At 40.6% G+C, this 7,329-nt stretch overlaps 1 long non-coding RNA gene across 1 annotated transcript in view; it reads left to right on the plus strand.

The window, feature by feature from the left end:
* LOC107568253 (uncharacterized) overlaps nt 1-4,849 on the plus strand; it is an 18,107-nt gene extending 13,258 nt beyond the window's left edge. Inside the window, exon 3 of the long non-coding RNA XR_001606731.1 lies at nt 4,839-4,849. This is a non-coding gene — a long non-coding RNA (uncharacterized lncRNA). The remainder of the gene's footprint in view (nt 1-4,838) is intronic.
* The last annotated feature ends 2,480 nt before the right edge of the window (nt 4,850-7,329 follow it).

The raw sequence follows: 7,329 nt of genomic DNA on the forward strand, positions 1-7,329 counted from the left end.
CTTCGCCTGGTTTCCTGGATTTCTCCCTTAGTCTTGCCCCTTCTGATTCTGTTTGCCGTTCGTTGACCTTCGCTAGCCCTAGGACTATTCTTGTGTCTTCCCCGCCTTATACCTGGTTGCCACTGTTTGACACTGCCTGAGTTTCTGACCTCTCTGCTAAATAAAGCTTTGCATATGGATCCGCACGTCTCACGTCTCGTCAGCCCCGTAACCGAATACTCGGCCACACAAGGATCCAGTGGCTTTTCAAGTGGACATTGGCCAGGTATGGACACTGCAAGGCTGTTGTTAGCCCTCGAGCAGGGCATACGCTCACTCGAGGTGTACATTCAAGAGTATCTGGACATCGCCTATCACCCTGATCTACCAGACTGTGTTTTAATAGATTTTTTTTGTAGTGGCATTAACCAACCGCTAAAATATAAACTCGTTCACGAGGGTCCTCGTTCATCACTGAGTTGTTTTTTGGACTTTGCGTTATTGACTGTAGGCTCTCGATTCACTGTGGGTATTGCGGAGGATTGCAACCCCACACTCACTTCTGTAATGGCCCCCGCACTAGATTGCGTTCACAAAATGGCGGCGACAGAGGAGCCTGATCACAAAATGGCGGACACAACAGCGCCCCATCAAGTCACAATTGACCTTCATGAGTCAAGTCACCGCTGATCTTCACGAGTCAGGTCAAGTCACCGTTCTTTTTCATGAGTCTAGTCAAGTCACAGCTGATAGTAATGAGTCTAGTCAAGTCACAGTTTATGATCATGAGTCAAGTCACAGCTGATAGTTATGAGTCTAGTCAAGTCACAGCTGATAGTTATGAGTCTAGTCAAGTCACAGTTGATCGTCATGAGTCAAGTCAGGTGACAATTCATTATCACGAGTCAAGTCTAGTCACAGCTGATCTTCTTGAGTCGAGTCTAATCACAGTTGATCATCACGAGTCAAATCAAGTCACAGTTTATGATCATGAGTCTAGTCAAGTCACAGTTGATAGTTATGAGTCTAGTCAAGTCACAGTTGATCGTCATGAGCATTCACAGCACTGATTGCACACAGCTGGTTCACTAATTGCACACAACACTGATTGCACCCAGCTGTTTCATATTACTCCCTCACTATTTAACACTCACTCTGATCCCTTCCCTCTGCCGAGTATTGTTTAGCGCCTATCTCTTGATAGCTACTCTACAGAGCCCTCGTTAGCCTCCTAGCCTAGCTTAGTCTTGCCTTACCTTACCTTACCTGTTTTCTCGGTTCCTGATCTTCGCCTGGTTTCCTGGATTTCTCCCTTTTAGTCTTGTCCCTTCTGATTCTGTTTGCCGTTCATCGACCTACGCTAGCCCTAGGACTATTCTTGTGTCTTGCCCGCCATATACCTGTTTGACCCTGCCTGTGTTTCTGACCTCTCTGCTCAATAAAGCTTTGCATATGGATCCGCACGTCTCACGTCTCGTCAGCCCCGTAACAGCCACGACTTCTTATGTTGAGGGAATTATATATTTTTCTCGTGGCCACGAGTTTAATGCATAAACAAACCTGCGTGACCATAGCATCCCGGTATTATCAAAAATAGATAAAACATTTTCATTAACATTAAACATTTAATTTAATATTTGCTTATTATTATTATTACTTTAACTTATTAGGGCTATATTTTTATATTTATTGTTATATATGCTTATTTCCCCTTTCAATTTGTGTATCGCTTTACCTAGTTAACGTTTTGTATAATTATGCTAGTATTTGCTAGCCTACCATATATTTAGTAAATAAACACCTGACAATTATGCCAATAAAGTTTTGACTTTATGATTGTATTTACGCCCATGTGTGATGATAAATGAGCGTGTTGTGTTTTCATTTACAAATGAACTACGTGAATGATTAATTCCTCAACGAAACACTATAGTGTTTATAATTATGGTCTATTAATTAGCCAAAATAAAATGAAATATATGTTAAATTTAAACTGCGTTCCAGCAAAAATTCCAGTCAGCATGATCAAAGCTTTATTGGCATGTTGAACATTTACAGTAGGCTAATATTTACAAAAGTATTCAGAACATTAAGTAAAGACATCGAAATAAAGGGAAAAAATTATTTTAACAATTTTTTTTTGTAAATTTTTTCCTGTGACAGAAAATATATCTGTCCACTACACTGGACGGCATGCACCAAAGGGTATAATTCTGCCTATGGGCCTATATACAGGTTCTGCCTTATTTTGTGTTTTATTAAAATTATGACAGTTTTATTGATCAGAAATATTACTGTAAATAGTCTTCAGATTTTATCATTTATTTCAATGCTTACAGTCTATATTTATTTATTAGGTAATATAAAAGTGTAGGGATGTATACATGCATTGTATGAGTGCAGATATATGTGTGCATGATTTGACACAGAAACACTGCCCCACGCAGCCCCACACACCCCTGGCCCATAGACACACACTCTTACATTTTGTTTGTTACACTTCACATTTCTGTGCCGTCATGACATAGCTTGTTGTTATTGAATGTTCTTATGTGTATTCAAACCATTTTCACGTAGCAAATATTTTAAAAATTTGTTTTTTAAAACCACACATTTAGTTCTATTGATTCACTTTTCATACCTTCGATGCATGGTGTCCATTACAGTGGATGATGTACAAAATGATGGCGCTTTTGAGTAGAGTTTTGCCGAAAACACTGAGCAAATTGGAACGTGTGTGCAAACAGCTGAAATGTGTTCAAAGTTTTGAGAAACGTGTCTTTGTTTCGAGAACTGTATGAATGGTTTGGAAAATTGAGCCAAATGAATCAGTTATAGTGTGTTAGCAATAGAGAAAAACTGTAAATCTGACCAATTCAAATAATTTGTCATAAATAAACATCTCAGGAAAACTTCAAATTAGAATATGACTTCCTGTTACTTATCTGCATCAGTTTCTAACATGTCTTCTGTAGAGGACACCAGGACATACAGAATGTTCCCTTTCGAGGGAACTTCAAACTGCATCCTCTAGGGGTCGCTATGGGGAATGCCTTCAGCGAGACCAGTGTCTGAAGCATACATCTAAAAACGGCAATATCATTGACAGAGGACAGCCTATGACGTCATTACCCTGCACGATCACAGTATAAAAGGGCGCCGGGATAACACGTCATCCTCTTCTTCGTCTTCACTGACCATTTGTTTATGTTAGCATTAAGCTAAACACGACTAGGAGTGCATGTTCTCTCGCCAGAGGCTTTGCTCTGATACCTGCAGTTTCACACGGCTTGCGTGCTGTGTGTGTGTGGTGAAGAGCAAGCTCGTTCAGCTCTCGAGGGAGTTGGATGCGCTCTGCATTCATTGCTTATTTCTTGTGAGGGATAAGCATGAACTGAACGCGCTCATCTCACGAGGAGACGGCTTGTGCTCATCGTGATGCATTCGCAGGACTACTGAGGGGGATGTGAGTACTTCACCATTTACCCGAGTTTAAATGAGCAGTAAGCAGGCACTAAGCAGGCCGCCACTGCCATTGGCAGATCCATGGCGGCCATGGTGGTTATGGAGAGACATCTGTGGGTCGAAAGAGAAGGGCTGTCTTCTTGATGTGCTAGTTTCCTCTTCTGAGCTTTTCGGCACTTCTGCAGCCTGGGCTTCTGAGGAAGCCTCCCAGCATCAGGTCCGCATTATAACGCTGCAACCTCAGGACCTGCGGGTCCTTCTCGTGGGCTAGTACTCTTCTGAGTACATGCTTCGCGACATGGTCCCTATCCTCTGTCCAGGTGCGAACTACTCATTTCTCACCCTAAGGGGTGTCCCGAGATTTAAATCGTTCCTTAACCCTTTAGAACCTAAAGCTAAAATAGGCCGTTTTCACTCATTTTGTTTTTTGAGTAAAAAACGAATAACACAATGTGGTATCTTCAAGTGTAAGGTGTCATTTTTTTCAGAAAATGATTGGCTTTCAGGAAATTACAGTTATTGTACATTATTGTGTGTGGTGAGTTAGTAAATATAATTTAAATAGACAAACTTAACCCTTTAGAACCTAAAGCTAAAATAGGCCGTTTTCACTCATTTTGTTTTTTGAGTATAAAACGATAACACAATGTGGTATCTTCAAGTTCAAGGTGTCATTTTTTTCAGAAAATGATTGGCTTTCAGGAAATTACAGTTATTGTACATTATTGTGTGTGGTGAGTTAGTAAATATAATTTAAATAGACAAAAAAAAGAAGAAATTTTACTGCTTTTTATATAGAAAAAATCAGAAAACTCATGAACGAAAGAATCTAATGCCTCAGTCTTGAAAAAGGAACTATAATACATATATACAAGTCTTTTTGGGACACTGGATTTCACAGTTTTCACTCAGGAGCCATTTGTTTTACCCCAATTCTCCAAGTGTTTTTAGATCCTTCAATCCAGTCATTTAAATATGGTGCTCTCTGAAGCAGTTCCTGTCTAACTGCAAGCATAGTCCCACATCACATTCCTGGCACTTCCATGGGGTGCTCCTTTTGCATCGTATGCAACGACACCGACACCGACTGAAAGGTCTTGAGTGTCACTCACAGGAACAGGCAGATGATCGCATCTCTCTCTCGGGCTGCCATCCAGGGGAACACCTGTGAGCTGAGCAGCTAGCAGCTCCTGAAAGTTTTGCCGTGTCATGTGCTTGTCACGGTGGATGGCACACAGCTCTTTGTGTAAAATGAAGCTGTTGGTGACTGCAATGTCCAGGAAGTGCTTGAAAATTGTCATGTACCACTTTCGTGTTTTACGGTGCACCGACTTTGTTCCGAGCAGCTTGTTGGAGGTGTCAACTCCTCCAATGTACTTATTGTACAGCTACAGCTGTGACCACAGCCCTGGCCCCTCTGAGATGGTATTGTGTTCGATGTGGATGACCCATTTGCTTCTTCTTAGGTAACTGGAGAAGCCACACTGGAAAAAAATAGAAGCATGTATTACAAAATCACTATATATATATTCATAAAAATACTTTTCATTATAAAGCAATTTATTAGTAAGAGCAAAATTGTAAAAAAAATAATAATTATAAAAAATAATACAATAACAATGAAATAACAATAAAAATAAAGCCTGCAGTTGCTTACACACACACATGTGCACACACACACACACATACATGCACATACACACATACACATCTATACAAAAACATGCAGATATACACATGCATGCATACATGCATGCATGTACACACACATACATATACAGTACATCTTGTGTGCAAAGACAAACAAGAATGTAGTGAGAAATCTGGAGAGGAGTAAGAAATTCTCATGGGCTGATGTATACCCTGAAGAAATAAATACGTACCTAGGTCTGCTTCTCTACATGGGTTTGATGGATCTGCCAAAAGTAAGGGACAAATTTCCAGCTCTTCCTGGACATGGTAGTGACCAACAGCTTCATTTTACACAAAGATATGCATGTACACACACATTCACACACATACATGCACGTACACGCATACACAAATATACAGATATACACATAAATGCATGCATGCACACACACACACACACACGCACACACACGTACACACACATTCGCACACACTCACCTATACACATACATATATACACAAGCACACATTCACACACACAAACATACAGATAAACATATGCATGCACGTACACGTACACGTACACGCACACAAACACACACACATACACACACACACACACACACACACATTCGCATACACACACACACACGCACTTATACACACACATATATATGTGCATGCACATACATACGCACAAACATGAATGCATGCATGCACACACACACACACATAACGTTACACGAGCAAACATGAACGCATGCATGCATAGGCACTTATACGCGTGTGCAACGCACATATACCACATAAGTGTGTGAAACAGTGGTTTTTCGAACTGAAACACGGAGTCTATGACTATTTTACTCACATTTCTCATAGATTCATCAGAAAGAAACATATAAGCTTCACTTACCAATCCACGTCTGGATCAGTGCCAGCAGCATACGCCTCCTCAACGTTTGAATACAGACTCCGGGTCTGAAGTCATGCTCAGCCTCTTCCCAGGTGTCACGGAGTCTGACTATTTTACTCACATTTCTCATAGATTCATCAGAAAGAAACATATAAGCTTCACTTACCAATCCACGTCTGGATCAGTGCCAGCAGCATACGCCTCCTCAACGTTTGAATACAGACTCCGGGTCTGAAGTCATGCTCAGCCTCTTCCCAGGTGTCATCAAAGATCAAATCAATTGCCTCCTATCTTGTAAAACCTTTCTTTGCCACGTTTGTTTTGCCCGTTTTTTTATTATATTATGCACTCTCAAACTCTCTAACCTGCTGCGCTCTGTATCTCCCACTTCAAATCCGCCCTTCCCCCTCTCCCCGAAAGCCGCTGTGATTTGCTGATGGAAAGCATGCAATTACCGTATGAAGCCGTATATTGTCATAGAGCGCAAGTTGTCTACTATCAGACGCAATTGGATTTTTTTTTCATAGTGCAAACGGTTGGTGAGTTATGATAACATAAGTAGAGCATGGTTAATTGTGTCGTCACCGACACGTCCGGTTTTAAAGGGTTAACCTTCATGCACATTCTCTGAGCTAGAGGCATTGAGGAGCTCGATGCTCCATAGACGGTCAGGCCTGTGGGTCCTCACTGTCACACTGCCCTTATGGAAGAGAGATTTGTGTTTCTGTGGAAACCCCTCTTTTGTGCTTCTGCTCTGAGGAGCAGTAAGCTCTATATTGTAGCGTCTCGACCAATCTGACACACTAATTTTATTTGATTTAACAAATCAATTATTCATTAGATTAACAAATCGTCACAGTCCCCTCATGTTTGAACTCAGAATCTGACGTATCCCTCAGGTTTAGATCTGCTGAATATGTGTGTGTTCCATAAAATTCATTCTTTATGCCTCTTTCTGTACTGAGTTAAACTTTAACCCTTTCCTATACCAACTGTATGTGTGTGTGTGTGTGTATGTGTATATTAGACCAGTTTATGTGTGTATGTAGGATGTTAGACCAGTTTATGTGTTTATGTAGTATGTTAGACTAGTTTAAGTGTTTATGTAGTTAATAAAACCTTACTTGTATCACACTTGACGTGTTCATTGTTTGCTCATAACCGGAGTCACTAATCATGCAGATTTACGCTACAAGCTTTGTAGAATTGTACAGTAAGAAAGTTATTTCCCTTAACCAGGAAATTAACGTTCTTAGAATTGACAAGACAGTTGACCCTGAGAGGTCAGCTAAATATCTACAGCGGATCTAAAATATGAATAGTTAATTATAACTAGTTAT

This window comes from Sinocyclocheilus grahami, unplaced genomic scaffold, assembly GCF_001515645.1.
Source record: "Sinocyclocheilus grahami isolate Dianchi unplaced genomic scaffold, SAMN03320097.WGS_v1.1 scaffold1228.1, whole genome shotgun sequence".
Lineage (NCBI taxonomy): Eukaryota > Metazoa > Chordata > Actinopteri > Cypriniformes > Cyprinidae > Sinocyclocheilus > Sinocyclocheilus grahami.